The 15,621-nt window shown below is 37.9% G+C and overlaps 1 protein-coding gene and 2 pseudogenes across 8 annotated transcripts in view; 2 read left to right on the plus strand and 1 right to left on the minus strand.

Annotated features, from left to right (window-relative positions):
- The window catches only part of MFS17 (Major Facilitator Superfamily Transporter 17), a 105,932-nt gene that overhangs the window by 63,227 nt on the left and 27,084 nt on the right, over positions 1-15,621 (plus strand). The window lies entirely within an intron of this gene.
- On the minus strand, positions 2,720-8,040 carry LOC147644118 (uncharacterized; annotated as a pseudogene). Its single transcript, XR_015271074.1, has one exon. The product of XR_015271074.1 is annotated as an uncharacterized LOC147644118 (transcript).
- LOC147644119 (uncharacterized) lies at positions 9,826-14,814 on the plus strand (annotated as a pseudogene). The gene is made up of 2 exons (XR_015271075.1): positions 9,826-10,215; positions 10,269-14,814. The product of XR_015271075.1 is annotated as an uncharacterized LOC147644119 (transcript).

The following is a 15,621-nucleotide window of genomic DNA, read 5'->3' on the forward strand; positions in this document are numbered from 1 at the left end:
TTTATAATTATTTACTATTGCTCTGATTTGAATATTTGTAGAATAATATGAAATGGCTATATCTTAAATTTGATGATGCATTTCCGGATGCACCCCACGCTTTTAACCCTGAATTTAGTGATCTTGTTTATAATTATATACTATTGCTCTGATTTTAATAAATTAGTTTGTAATTATAGATTATTTTCTTCTTTTTAGTTCGGTTATTTATAAAAGCGTGTTTTTTTAGTTTTTTTTACCCTTGCAGGGTATTTTAATTTCAGTCAGAATTTTTCAACGCACTGAAGGAGGCATCTCCGAATATATAAAATTAATTTATTCTTGATCAGAATCAACAGCCGAGTCGATCTAGCCATGTCCGTCTGTCCGTCTGTCCGTTTCTACGCAAACTAGTCTCTCTGTTTTGAAGCTATCTGAATCAAACTTTGCAGTTAGTCTTCTATATACTCTTACTCGTATATATGTCGGAACGGGCAGGATCGGACGACTATATCATATAACTGCCATAGGAATGATCGGAAAATTTTTACATAAAAATTATAACATTTTCAGTTTTCAACAGAATTTGAGATATTGCCATTTTATTTTAATTTACATTTTTGTGTAAAATTTTATGAAAATTGGACTACTATATCCTATTGATCCCATAAGAACGATCGAGAAATTATTACAATTAAAAATTATAACTTTTTTAGTTTTCAACAGATTTTGATGGAATTTGAGATATAGCAGTTTTATGTTACTTTACAATTTTATGTTAAATTTTATGATTGATCCCATAGGAACGATCGAGAAATTAATACAATTAAAAACATGAAAGGAAGCTAACTTCGGCACGCCGCAGTCTATATACCCTTGTAGATAGTACTTCGATGACTTGGAATCCATACAATATAAAGTATATATATTTATGCTCAAAAAAAAATGAAGTAATACCTGCTTTCATTTCTTAACCTATACATATTATATTAACAGTTTTACATTCACAGATTTGCTTTTTTCCTCTACATCTAACGATCGTTTGTATGGAACCTATATGATATAATCGTCCGAATTTTGTTAACCAAATTTAAGACTAATATAAAATGGCTATATCTCAACTTTGATGAAAATCTGTTGAAAACTGAAAAAGTTCGAATTTTTAATTGTATTAATTTCTCGATCGTTCCTATGGGAGGTATATGATATAGTTGTCAGATTTCCATAAAATTTTACACGAAATTGTAGAACAATATGAAATGGCTATATCTTAAATTTGATGATGCATCTGCGGATGCACCCCACGGCTTAAACTCTGAGTTTAGTGATCTTGTTTATAATTATTTACTATTGCTCTGATTTGAATAATTGTAGAATAATATGAAATGGCTATATCTTAAATTTGATAATGCATCTCCGGATGCACCCCACGCTTTTAACTCTGAATTTAGTGATCTTGTTTATAATTATATACTATTGCTCTGATTTTAACAAAGTAGTTTGTAATTATAGATTATTTTCTTCTTTTTAGTTCGGTTATTTATAAAAGCTTGTTTTTTTTAGTTTTTTATACCCTTGCAGGGTATTTTAATTTCAGTCAGAATTTTTCAACGCACTGAAGAAGGCATCTCCGAATATATAAAATAAATTTATTCTTGATCAGAATCAACAGCCGAGTCGATCTAGCGATGTCCGTCTGTCCGTCTGTCCGTTTCTACGCAAACTAGTCTCTCTGTTTTGAAGCTATCTGAATCAAACTTTGCAGTTAGTCTTCTATATACTCTTACTCGTATATATGTCGGAACGGGCAGGATCGGACGACTATATCATATAACTGCCATAGGAATGATCGGAAAATTTTTACATAAAAATTATAACATTTTCAGTTTTCAACAGAATTTGAGATATTGCCATTTTATTTTAATTTACATTTTTGTGTAAAATTTTATGAAAATTGGACTACTATATCCTATTGATCCCATAAGAACGATCGAGAAATTATTACAATTAAAAATTATAACTTTTTTAGTTTTCAACAGATTTTGATGGAATTTGAGATATAGCAGTTTTATGTTACTTTACAATTTTATGTTAAATTTTATGAAAATCGGACTACTATATCCTATTGATCCCATAGGAACGATCGAGAAATTAATACAATTAAAAACATGAAAGGAAGCTAACTTCGGCACGCCGCAGTCTATATACCCTTGTAGATAGAACTTCGATGACTTGGAATCCATACAATATAAAGTATATATATTTATGTTAAAAAAAAAATGAAGTAATACCTGTTTTCATTTCTTCACCTATACATATTATTCAGGGTGCGGCACGAAAACTTGCTAATTTGTTTTTGTGCGCCAAGCGGCGGGGAGTGGTCGGGTAAGGGTGGGGAGTGTCTCATGTTTAAGGGGACTTCCTGAAGTTTCGTCTGCTGCGTGCGAGGCTTACTTTTCCAACAGTCATTCCGTTATTGCCACTCAACTCAACATTTATCCTGCAGGTCGCGTTCCTGACAGGCAAGTCGATTGTTTCGTGGGTGAAAACTTTCAGGGAGAGCGGGAATATGACAAAATCCTATCCAGCTCATCGGAGAATAACATTTGGCAAGCAATCGCAATGCTTGAGAGAGTTCAGCTGAGCTTCGAAAATCGGGTATCTCAGTCATTGAAAACGGCGGCCATCACTTGTCCGATGCGATCTTCAAAGCTGTGTAATAAAAACTTCAGAAGGTGTGTTACAAGAATAAAAAAAAAATTGGAATGGTATGTCAACTATTTTTTTTTTTTTATAACCTTCTAAAATCAGCAAGTTTTCGTGCCGCACCCTGTATTAACAGTTTTTCATTCACAGATTTGCTTTTTTCCTCTACATCTAACGATCGTTTGTATGGAACCTATATGATATAATCGTCCGAATTTTGTTAAATTTGACACAAAATTTAAGACTAATATAAAATGGCTATATCTCAACTTTGATGAAAATCTGTTGAAAACTGAAAAAGTTCGAATTTTTAATTGTATTAATTTCTCGATCGTTCCTATGGGAGGTATATGATAAAGTTGTCCGATTTTCATAAAATTTTACACAAAATTGTAGAATAATATGAAATGGCTATATCTTAAATTTGATGATGCATCTCCGGATGCACCCCACGCTTTAAACTCTGAGTTTAGTGATCTTGTTTATAATTATATACTATTGCTCTGATTTGAATAATTGTAGAATAATATGAAATGGCTATATCTTAAATTTGATGATGCATCTCCGGATGCACCCCACGCTTTAAACTCTGAATTTAGTAATCTTGTTTATAATTATATACTATTGCTCTGATTTGAATAATTTTAAAATAATATGAAATGGCTATATCTAAAAATTGATGATGCATCTCCGGATGCATCCCACGCTTGTAACTCTGAATTTATTGATTGTTTATGGGGAAGACAAAGAATTTGCCACCCTTAAGCAATAATAACTAACGCTCGAATTAGGTTGATTAAATGCTGTGTATATTTTCGTTTCTGTGCTCTGGTCGGAGCTGAAACTAACGACCGAACGCTTAGCTTTAATATATAAAAACGCTTACAATGTAGCTTAGCATAAAGATACGGCGACAGAAGATGAGATAGAGAAATAGATAACGAAAGGGAAAAGCTAACAACGCAACAGGTGCAGCCATACACCCATGCGCGCATGATTAGGCGCTAGCGGTCTGCTCAGAACATACTCCCCCCGTTGGAAGAGGTACTGTTCCAACTTCGTCGGCATCGTGGGGCAGAACGGCTTGCTTGGCGACTGCCCTCTTGATCAGACCAGTAGCAGTACGGACCATGGCTACTCGGATGACGCCGTCCTTGCCAGGAATGATTTCCTCAATGCGCCCAAGCTGCCATTTCATGGACGGAATGTTGTTCTACGTCAGCAACACTATGTTTCCAACCTTGTTGTTGGACGTTTCGAAGCGCTACTTGCTCCTTTCTTGAAGTAGGGACAAGTACTCGCTGCTCCACCTCCGTCAAAAGTGCTGCTGTATCTGGGTCACCCGTTGCATCTGCTGAGGTGGCCTTTGCGAAGATGAGTCACGTCAGGCTCACGAAATCGGCCGTAGCTGGAACCCCTTAGGAAGTGAGCTGGCGTTAGCACTTCCAGGTCATGCGCGCCTTCTGTAAGTGGACAGAGTGGTCGAGATTGGCGGAAATCTCTTACGATAGGGTTCGCAATTCATCAAGGGTCAAGATGGAGCGTCCGACGACCCTGTAAAAATGATATTTCGCCGACTTGACCGCAGTTCCCATAAACCTCCGAATTGAGGGGCGCGCGAAGGGATGAATTTCCAGTCGATCCCATCAGCCAAACAAGCAGATGATATCGATGCCGTGTGTTGCTCGTTCAAAAACAATGCCTTTAACTCGACAAGCTCGCTCTTCGCGCCGACGAAGTTTGTAGCATTGTCGCTCCAAATAATACGCGGACTGCCCTAAGGCTAATAAACCTTCTGAGGGCTGCGATGAAGGAATCGGTTGTGAGGTCCTGGATGACTTCCAAATGTGCCGCCTTCGTGGAAAACAGACAAACACGGCGGTATAACACTTGTGAGGTGCTTTATTCCTGCTTTCCGCTTTGCAATAGAAGTTACTGGCTTCATTCGAAAACATCGGATGCATTTGTTGTCGACGCTAGCTATGAATTTGCGGCCTCCAATTGGCCAATAACTTTGCCACAATGTGGCAAGCAATTCTTGTGGTCCTGCATGTAAATATTTTCAATGAAAATAAATGCCTTTGTGACTGCGTGATCCTTGGGTAACAATATCGGATGCCTCATATCGTAGTCCAACTATGAATTTTGCAGTAATCCATCGAATCCGGCTTGTCCTGGCTGAGAACCATATACTCCTTGGCAAAGTGAATCTGCTGGATGCTTCTCAGAAGCACCACAGTACCAAGATTGATTTCCTCAACCGAAAGAAGACCTTTTAATGGAACAGCTTTGCCTTTGCAATTGGCAATGAATCGATGAATATAGGAAAATACGCGCAGCAACTTATCAAAAGTGTTGATGAATTTGCAGCTCGATGAAACGTCAATGCAAACGGCTCCGACTAAAGCTGCGGAACGACGCTCTGGAAGATCCTTAACTGGCTCCATCAGAGAGGTCCAATTCGACGAGCTTTGAAGCAGGAACGAAGGTCCGTTAGCCCAAAGGGAATGATCCAGCAATTCTCTTGGAGTACATCCTCTCGACACGACATCTGCCGGGTTTAAAATTGCGCGATTCGGTTTGACACAAATACGTTGAACTCCCTCGGGGGCTGACGAATCCATGCCAACACAATAGACGAGTCAGACCAGCAATGAAGTGCACAGTCGAAATCTATACTTTTCTTGATGTTTACTATAAGCTCAGCTAATAATAGTGCTGCTGAGAGTTCCAATCTTGGAATTGTCAAAGCCTTCAAGGGAGCTACTCTCGACTTGGCACAGAGCAAATGGACCTTTAATTCTCCATTAACCTCCAATCGCAAATATAAACACGCTCCATACGCTGACAGGCTAGCATCGCAGAACTCATGCAGTTCAGCGGAAGCCTGTGGTTGCATTGCGAATCGTGGAAATTTTATGTTCTGGATGACTACCAACTGAGAGGCCAACTCCCCCCATGACGAAAGATTAAGCTCTGGCAATACGTCATCCCAATCCACGTTAGCAATCCATAAGGATTGTAGAAAGATTTTAGATTTTGTAATCATTGGTGTGATTAGTCCAAGCGGATCATAGAATTTTGCAATTGTTGATCAGACGCCGGATCCCAGGCCAAACCCAAGGCCTTGGCGATGTCCGAGCCATCGGGAAATTTTATTAACTGTTCCCTGTCGCAGTCTGATTCCCCTTCGAGAGCTACTGCATCATTCGAACACCATTTGCGGATTGGAAAGTGCCCTCTCGACAGCAGCTCCTTTACCTGGCGACGAATTTCTCTCACCTCTTCAACATAACCCACACCAGAAATTAAATCATCTACATAGAAATCTCTACGAACAATTTTGGCTCCATCCGGGAATGATTCCTCCTCATCATAAGAGAGCTGATGCATGTCTCTTATAGCCAAGAAGGCAGCTGGCTTTCCTACGGCAGCAAGTGCGTCATCATCAGAATGATTAGTAGGATCGTTGACAACGGCAACTAAGACAGACTGAGGAGTAGACGCACTCGGCAGCCCTCCAGACACGATCCAACCAAATTTTGGTGTTCTGAAGAGTTGGCAACACGCTATCCAAATGAATTTGTCCCTTAGCCATTATTTCAAAAAAGAGGCCAGCACCAATTATAAGATCTTTTCGATCTGATCGATTGAAGTGAGGATCAGCAAGCGATATATTTTCCGGAATTTTCCATGATACTGCGTTTATATCGAAATGGGGCTGATACTCATTGATACTATCAGTCACGACCGCGGAGAATGAGGCACGATAGCTTGCATCCCGGGATTGCGCTTGAATGTCGACTGTGCTATCACAATTCAGAGAAGATTCACCAATCCCAGAGACTAGTGTATGGGACTTTCGATGATTTGAATTGAGTTGATTCGCTAGGCGAGAAGTAATAAAGTTTAGCTGAGACGCCGAGTCTAAAATTGCTCGGCAAGGCATAAATTCTCCAGCCTTATTCCTCACATAGATAATAGCGGTTGGAAGCAACACGTAATCAATGGGAAGAATATTTGTGGGTTTTGATGGAGGGTTTGATAAACAGTGATCAGGTTGGATTGATGAATGCGAACATGATGCTACTGCTGATGAAGATGATGTTGATGGCTGAGAGTTCAGAAATGGATCGGATGATAGAGATGAGACGGTGGATGGGACCTGATTGAAATGCAACAATGAGTGGGGCTTCAATTGACAATATTTGCAGTGCGTTGACTTGCATTGCTGCAGGCACAGGTGCAACTTCTTTGCTTGTCTAAATCGAAGATGCGGACTCAAATCGAGAGCATTTTGGTCAATAATGATCCCTCGCATCACAAAACGTACATAGCGGAAGATTTGAGCTAGCAGCTGAAGCAATGAAGCTATACCTATGCAGGGCTTTTCCCACCGGCTTGGTTTTTGCGTTACCTAGAATTGATCCAAATTTTCTAACCTCCTACACCTCCTCTGCAAGAACAACTCCATAGAATCCCACGTAGATAGATCGTTGATGAACAAATCCTCTTCCCATTTTTCGCGCGTCCTCTGATCGAGCTTTCGTGCGACGATGTGAATCAGCAATCCGTCCAAGATTTGTTGCGTATTGGCAAGGGTACGGATTGCTCGCAGATGCGAATTCATCCAATCGCTTAACTTCCGAAGACCGTTGGCTGATCCCTTCTCGACACCTTTTAACCCAAATATTGCCTGTACGTGTGCCTGAAAATGTAGAACTTTATTATCGAATCGATTTTTGAGTAAGTCCAAAGCCTTTCTATAATTGGCATTCGCAGGCTCAAGCGAACGTATGGTCTCTAGAGCCACGCCGCCTAAACTTGACCTTAGATATTGTAATTTTTCAATATCACTTAGCTCTTCATCATTTCCGATGACCGTGGTGAACGTCGGAATAAAATCCGGCCAATCAGAATAGGATCCATCTAACCGAGCTATCTCCAAAATTGGCAACAGAGACTTCCTAGATCGGAAAGAAATATCCTGATGATTAATAATGTCTATGGATGTTGAATTTGCGGCGGTTGCAGCCGGCATGTGCGATTTGCGAAGCGCCGCTAAACCTCGATTTATTCGTGGAGAGAGAATTCGATCCGATGGTCGCTTGCTATCTCCGAAAAGTCCAACATTTCCAGTGAAGTCTGTGCGGAATCAAAGGCCAGGTTTAAAGAATTAATCCACTCCAGCCGCGCCAGTAAATCAGCTTCATCAAACTGATCTACACTCTCCGGACTTATATAATAATTCATCGAGCTCAATTGCCGCAAAAGGGATTGGGCTTTGGCTCGGTAGAAGTCCACTTCACATGGCGGTTTATTTTGATACTGAACCGAGTTTTCCGTATTAGACATTTTTATTTTCTAAGGCGAAAAGAATTAATAAAGGGAAAATGTCTGACCGCTTCGGTATGTATGAACCCGTTTAGTTTTCACCGCGCAAAGTTAGAGGTTAATCAGCGTCACTGAGATATATAAAATATATATTCTTGATCAGGATCAACAGGCGAGTCGATCTAGTCATGTCCATCTGTCCGTCTGTCCGTTTCTACGCAAACTAGTCTCTCAGTTTTGAAGCTATCTGAATCAAACTTTGCAGTTAGTCTTCTATATACTCTGACTCGTATATATGTCGGAACGGGCAGGCTCGGACGACTATATCATATAACTGCCATAGGAATGACCGGAAAATTTTTACATGAAAAATTATAACATTTTCAGTTTTCAGCAGAATTTGAGATATTGCCATTTTATATTAATTTACATTTTTGTGTACAATTTTATGAAAATCTGACTACTGCTGTATCATATAGCTCCCATAGGAACGATCGAGAAATTATTACAATTAAAAAATATAATTTTTTTAGTTTTCAAAAGATTTTGATCAAATTTGAGATATAGCAGTTTTATTTTACTTTACAATTTTATGTAAAATTTTAGGAACGATCGAGAAATTAATACAATTAAAAATTATAACTTTTTCAGTTTTTAACAGAATTTGATCAAATTTGAGATATAACCATTTTATGTTACTTTACAATTTTATGTTAAATTTTATGAAAATTGGACAACTATATCATATACCTCCCATAGGAACGATCGAGAAATTAAAACAATTAAAAATTCGAGTTTCATCAAATTTGAGATATAGCCATTTTATATAAGTCTTAAATTTTGTGTCAAATTTAACAAAATTCGGACGATTATATCATATAGGTGCCATACAAACGTTCGTTAAATGTAGAGAAAAAAGCAAATCTGTGAATGTAAAACTGTTAATATAATATGTATAGGTGAATGAAATGAAAATGAACGAAGTTAATTTTAACGGTTTTTCGGTCATCCAGCTGAAAAGGTGGCTATCAGCGTTGGGGCTGCCAACCCAAGGTGTTAAAACCAAATTGATGGCGCGTCTAGGGCAAATACCGCCTGAGCAACGAGGTCAAATGCCAGAAGAGGAAGTCTGCCAGATAATTGAAGAGGGTCAGACCGGTACCTCCAGCACCGGACCCCAACAGTCAACACCGAGACGGGAAATGCAACACAATCGTCGCAGGAAAGTGATTCCGAAAGTGTTCCAGACCACCGTGAACTTCTCGGAGTCATCACACAACTACAGGCAACACTCATTTCATAGGAAAATGCGTTGCAACAAGCAGAAGCTCGTGGCGCAGCTCAACAACGACAAATTGAAAAACTCGACACCATTCAACGAATTCAAACGCAACAACAAAGAGAGACGCGCGTCGCCATACAGACGCAACAACAAGGCCCCGCAAGCCAGCAACAGTACAGACGGCACCCAGGAAGACAGACCCCATACCAGGGCTGGATCACTCTCTTGCCAAGGAAGCGGCCATCGATTTCGAAGGCAACATTTGCGCTCGAAACTGGGTGGATCACCTCAGGAACCTCGGTCAGATTTACAATCTTGACAGCGAAAGTCTGCGGATGTTGCTCGTCAACGAACAGAGATTCAACGCACAACGCTGGCTACATGCCAACCCTATACGGTTTCTGCTGGTTTCTTTTGAACGGCTGTTCTTGCAACTGATCGTTGCATTTGGTGAAACAGCGTCTAAATCAATGTGACGTCGGAAATGTGAGCAGTGCAATTGGAACAGGGATGAGCGTTTCACCATGTATTTCGAAGAGAAATTAATAATGTCCCAAACCATCAATATGGACACGGAGGAGCTTCTCGAGCATCTGATCAACGGAATCCCATCGACGAGCTTGCGTGATCAAGCCTGCATCGAGAGATTCGCTGATCCTGAATAGATGCTGCTGGCATTTGCCAACGTACGCCTTCCGCAAGCCAGAAACTATGCTACGAAGAAGTCGATACCGGAGACGTCGGGGGCCAACAACTTGCGCTGTAGGAACTGCAACTCCAAGGGCCATTTTACGAAAGACTGCCGCAAACCAACAAGGCCACCAGGATCCTGCTATGCTTGCGGAGAGATGGGCCTTTTCGTAGGAGAATGCCGCCAACGGAAAAGTAACAACGGCAGCAACGTTAACAACTATGTAAGAAGATTAAGTATTTTTTTTTATTGATTTTACTGAACCCATTATTGCAGAATGTCTCATAGACTCAGGAAGCGCGATATTTTTCATTAAGCAGTCCAAAATTCCATCTGAAGTATCATTGGGACACGTGAACGAAATTTATCATGGTTTAAATAAGAGCCGGCTTGAAATTTTTGGAAAAACTTTCTGTCACGTTTTAAAAGGAACTGTCAAGGAAAAAATGTTAGAAAATGAAACTGTCAAGAAAAAAGCGTTTATAAACTCAAATGCCTTGGGAAAATTTTCGGAAAAAGTAGCTGATGACGGAAAGAACGTAGGAAGTGAACCACATGTAAGAAACATTCAAGGCTTTGATGAGATGCCGCAGATTGAAAGAACAGAACTTTTAACAGACAACTTTGAAAACGAAATGTTGAACATAAATGTAGTCGATGATCAGTTCTTAGACTACAGCTGTGGGTGTGATGTAAACTATGAAACAAAATGTAGATTTGTCGAAATGTTCGAAGAATTTTATGTCAAGGCAAAAAGACCAGATGCCCCTTTTATCAAATGCGAAATGAAAATTAGTTTAGACAATTCTAAACCCTTCAGTTGCTTACATAGACGGCTTTATTTTAGTGAGAAGAAGCAGCTTCAGAAGCTGCTAGACGAATATTTAGACATGGGCATAATAAGAAACAGTGATTAGGAATATGCTTCTCCTATTGTGCTGGTGAAGAAAAAAACAGGAGATTTGCGTTTATGCATCGACTATCGAAAATTGAATAAAGTCTTAATAAAGGACAATTATCCGTTGCCTTTAATAGGCGACCTTTTAGACAAATTAGTGAATAGTGTATTTTTCAAAACTAGATTTTAACAAGAAAGGAAGGTAACTTCGGCACGCCGAAGTTTATATACCCTTGCAGATAGAACTTCTATGAATAGGAATCCATACAATATAAATTATATATATTTGTGTTAAAAAACAATGAAGTAATACCTGCTTTCATTTCATTCACCTATACATATTATATTTGCAGTTTTACATTCACAGATTTGCATTTTTCCTCTACATCAAACGATCGTTTGTATAGCACCTCTATGATATAGTCGTCCGATTTTTATTAAATTTGCCACAAAATTTAAGACTTATATAAAATGGCTATACCTCAAATTTGATGAAAATCAGCTGAAAACTAAAAAAGTTATAAATTTAATTGTATTAATTTCTCGATCGTTCCTATGGGAGCTATATGATATAGTAATCCGATTTTCATAAAATTTTACACAAAATTTTAGAATAATAAAAAAAGGCTATATTTTAAATTTGATTAAATTCTCTTGAAAACTAAAAATGTTATCGCCACCGCGATTGTCAGTCTTCCGACAACAGCCACCGCCATTCTCATTCCTCTCAAATTTCTCGATCGTTCCTATGGGAGCTATATGATATTAGTCCGATTTTCATAAAATTTTACACAAAATTGTAGAATAATATGAAACGGCTATATCTCAAATTTGATGAAAATCTGTTGAAAACTGAAAATGTTATACTTATTAATTGAATTAATTTCTCGATCGTTCCTATGGGAGCTATATGATATAGTCGTCCGATTTTCATAAAATTTAACACAAAATTGTAGAATAATATGAAATGGCTATATGTCAAATTTGATCAAATTCTGTTGAAAACTAAAAATTTTATAATTTTTTTTGTAAAACTTTTCCGATCATTCCTATGACAGCTATATGATATAGTCGTCCGATCCGGCCCGTTCCGACATATATACGAGTGAGAGTATATAGAAGACTAACTGCAAAGTTTCATTTAGATAGCTTCAAAACTGAGAGACTAGTTTGCGTAGAAACGGACAGACGGACATGGCTAGATCGACTCGGCTGTTGATCCTGATTAAGAATATATATACTTTATATAGTCGGAGGTGCCTCCTTCACTGCGTTGCAAACTTCTGACTGAAATTATAATACCCTGCAAGGGTATAAAAATGGATATTTTCACGTGTTTGTTGGCGCAGATTCTGTGAAATATACATCATTTGTCACCCTCCTTTGACAATTCGAATTTTTAAGGATGGGCACCATGGGCCATGGGCACCAAGAACGCATCAGCAGTATTCCAGCGCTTGGTAAATAAGATATTTTTGGATTTAATACGCGAAAATAAGGTCATCGTATACATGGATGACATATTGATAGCCAGCGCAAACATGGAAGATCATTTAATCGTATTAAGAGAAGTGTTCATAAGACTGGTTAATAACAAGTTAGAACTTCTTATGGACAAATGTGAGTTTATGCAATCCAGTATAAAGTACCTGGGATTTTTCATTGATAAAAAAGGAATCAGAGCTGATGACAGGGGTATTGATGCTATTAAAAATTTTCCAATTCCTGAAAAAGTACACAACGTCCAAAGTTTCTTAGGATTATGTTCCTACTTTAGATGATTTATAAAAGATTTCTCTACGTTAGCTAAGCCACTTTACGATATTTTAAAAAAGACAAGGAATTTTCTTTTAAAGAAAGAGAGCTAAATTGTTTTTTAAATCTTAAGGAAAAACTTATAGAGGCACCGGTTTTAGTCATTTATAATCACAAAGACGAGGTTTAATTGCATTGCGATGCAAGTTCTATGGGCTTTTGTGCGGTATTGATGCAAAGAAAGGGAGATGGAAAACTCCATCCCGTGTTTTATTTTTCTAAGCGAAGTACAGAGACTGAAGCAAAGTATCACAGCTTTGAGCTGGAAACTCTGGCCATTATCTACGCCTTGCGTATATTCCGAATCTATTTACAAGGCAGACATTTCAAAATAATAACCGATTGCAATTCTCTAACGCTTACTTTGAACAGAGTCGAACTAAATCCTAGAATAGCACGATGGGCACTTGAACTTCAAAATTATGATTATCAATCATCCATAGATCCGGGACAAAGATGCAACACGTAGATGCTTTGAGCAGATGTAACATTTTAGTCGTAGAAACCACTAGTTTTGAAGACAATATTTTAATCTGTAAATCGAAAGATTTAAAAATACAACAAATTAAAGAAGAACTAGAAAGAAATCAGCACAAACTATTCGAAATAAGAAATGGCGTTGTTTACAGGAAAACTAATGGCGACTGTTTATTATTCTTTGTCCCTGAAGAAATGGAAAGTCACGTTTTGCACAAATATCATAATGAGATTGGGCACATTGGCAGGGATAAAATGATAGAAGCGATTACGAGGGGTTATTGGTTTAAGAACGTGAAAGAAAAATGCAAGAGTCACATAGAGAACTACCTAAAATGTGTAGCATTTTCTCCAAACTCTGGAAAATCAGAAGGTTTCTTACATAGCATTCCAAAAGGGGATAAGCCTTTTGAATTGTTACACATCGCTCACTGGGAAAATGTATTCGAGCAAGTAGAAAAAAAGTTCCTAGCAAGATGCTTTTTTTCGGTGTAGAGCAAAAAGGTCAAATTATTGATGAGCTCTGGGAGAGATTGGAAGAAATTAATGATACAACACAGGTAGAAAACTTAGAGAAAATCAGAAAATTAGCTATGAATAATCAAAATCTAGCACAGGCGTATAACAAAACATATTATGATAAAACAAGGTAAAAACCAAAGGATTATACTATAGGAGATTACATAATGGTGAATAATTTTAACAGTACTACGGGAGTTGCTAGGAAGTTAATCCCAAAGAATAAGGGCCCGTGTGTAATAGCTAAAGTTCTTCGTAGTGACAGGTTCTTGTAAAAGGATGTTGAAGGTTTTCAAGTTTCTCGGAATCCATACAGGGGTATTTAGAGTGGTGCTCAAAACATAAAACCTTGGATAGGAAAACGAACGAAGTCATAAAGAAACCATTATTCGATAAATTTTCTATAAGAAAATAAAGAAATGGTTACAAAAAATGTTTATTTCAAAAGAAACCTGGATTAGGGAATCCAGATGGTCAGGATGGCCGAATTGTAGTAGGCTAGCAGAGAGAGCCATGTATGTTAATCCCATGTATGTTAAGCCTATGTTATATAAACTTATGTTAAGAGATGTAAAGATCATGTGAAACGGGAGAAGTGGATCATTCGGTTGTGACGAGTGAAATAAAGAAGAACGAAATAAAAAGTTCGGTTTAACCTTCCACAAAGGGTATATAAACTTCGGCGTGCCGAAGTTAGCTTCCTTTCATGTTTTTTTTTTTTTAACATGAGTTGCAGCTCAATGCAGACAATTAAAACTAGTTCTGGTTCAGGAAAATAGGCGCAAAGGATAGGCATGGTATAAATAGCGGGTTTTAGCAGTTTCAGAAGTTATAGACTATTTTAACCAGAACAAGAGAGGAAACTAACTTCGGCACGCCGAAGTTTATATACCCTTCTAAATTCGATGACTAGGAATTAATAATATATAAATTAAATATACTTATGTAAAAACACAATGAAGAAATGCCTGCTTCCATTTCTTTAATCTATACATATTATATTAACAGTTTTACATTCTCAATCGTTTGTATGGCAGCTATATAATATAGAAGTCAAATTTTAAAAAAATAAATTTTTATAAATAAATGGCTATAACTTAAATTTGATAAAAATCTGTTGAAAATTTAAAAAAGTTATAATTTTTTCATAAAAATTTTCCGATTGTTCCTATGGCAGCTATGTGACATAGTCGCCCAATCCGGCCTGTTCCGACGTATACGAGTGAGACTAAGACTAAGACTAACTGCAAAGTTTCACATAGAAATCTTCAAAATTGAGAGACTAGTTCGCGTAGAACAGACAGACGGACATGGTTAGATCGACTTTGGCTGTTGATGCTGATCAAAAATATATATATATGTGGACTCCTTCACTGCGTTTCAAAATTCTAACGGAAATTATAACACCCTGCAAGGGTATGAAAAGTTAAAAATAATAGACACCTGGCAGGTATCAATTTAACTGTATAAGTTCAATCCAATGCCGTTTTTATTTTAATTTTTTTTTTTTCCAACGTAGTGCCACTAAACGATGTCACGGTTAGCGTGCAATATGAGGACATTGCCTGCTAATTGGAATTAGAAATAAAATTCCAACATTGTACCGCGTAAACTTATTAAACTTAAACGCCTCTAAATGCAAGGTAATGACATTATTCCTTGATTTTCTCGAACCGTGAGTTTTTTACGCTAAACTGCTGCTCACTCTCTACTTTACTGTCAACCAGTTGGGATGTTTCGTTTTCATTCGGCTCGGGGAAAAAAACCGGAACTTCACATTTTTTCTCGGGAATTTTGGTCCATTCACGCGGAAAAAGCTTTATTTTTTGGCAGTGGGCGCAGCCTAAGAGGAGACCAAATACCAAAAAAGAAACAGTTTCACAAAGAATCACTGAGTCACGTTCCCAGCAGTTCAACGCT

Source organism: Drosophila serrata, unplaced genomic scaffold (assembly GCF_035046125.1).
Source record: "Drosophila serrata isolate PLE 108 unplaced genomic scaffold, ASM3504612v1 contig_229, whole genome shotgun sequence".
NCBI classification, from domain to species: domain Eukaryota; kingdom Metazoa; phylum Arthropoda; class Insecta; order Diptera; family Drosophilidae; genus Drosophila; species Drosophila serrata.